The sequence below is a fragment of the Olea europaea genome, unplaced genomic scaffold (genome assembly GCF_002742605.1).
Source record: "Olea europaea var. sylvestris unplaced genomic scaffold, O_europaea_v1 scaffold1156, whole genome shotgun sequence".
In the NCBI taxonomy this organism is placed as follows: Eukaryota; Viridiplantae; Streptophyta; class Magnoliopsida; order Lamiales; family Oleaceae; genus Olea; species Olea europaea.
The window spans coordinates 168,142-169,062 of NW_019228961.1; positions in this window are offsets into that span (position 1 = coordinate 168,142).

Genomic DNA, 921 nt, shown 5'->3' on the forward strand with positions numbered 1-921 from the left:
TCCCTTCATATAGCTCTTCAAGTATTGTCTAGGAATGGTTACTTAATTATGCAGTAGTTAAATTTAATTTTAATTTATTTTGTAGAAATTTTAAGCTAAAATCATCATAATATTTGAATTTTAGAACAAAACACGCAATGAATTTGTTGTTAAATAAAATTTCAAATCTAAGCAACGAATTTAATTAAATCCAAATTTATTGTGAGCAATAAAAATCGTTTTGCAAAGCTGTGTAAAAGGAAGCGACCACTAATTACAATGAAATGCACAATATATTTATTGTTAAAATTAAATTAAATTTGAATTTCAGCCCTTGATTGATGGCCATTATTATTATTTTAAAAGAGTTTTAAATAGTGATTTTTCGGAAAATGGAGGGTTGAAAAGTTGGAAAAATTTTCTGTTTTTGAGTAAAATATTTTATTCTGTAAACGGGTAATTAAAATTTAATATGAAAATTAAAGAGTTTTGTTTTAAAGGAAGATAAACAAAGGTTTGATTAAATTCAAATTTATAGTGCGTAATGGAAGACGTTTTCAAAGTTTAGTGGCCAAAGTTCTATTATATCAAAGTTTAGTGACCAAAATTTGACATATTCAAAGTTTAGTGAGTAATAAAAGATTTTTTTCAAAGTTTAATGAACAAAATTCGACTATCTCAAAGTTTAAAGGTGTGACAGGGCGCTATATGTGAATTCTGTCAATCACGTCATTAGCACTGTTAGAGGTTTGAGACGGAAGTTATGCGTGTGGATAATGTATAATGTCTTCAAAAAACTCGATATTTTAAACTCTAATGAAAATAAAAAATATGGATATAAGTTTTGTGGCCATTAGAACAATTAACTCATTTGATCATGGTCAAGATTCTTTTTTTTTTTTTTTTTTTTTTTTTTTGGGGTTTTTTTTTTTTTTTCCCCCC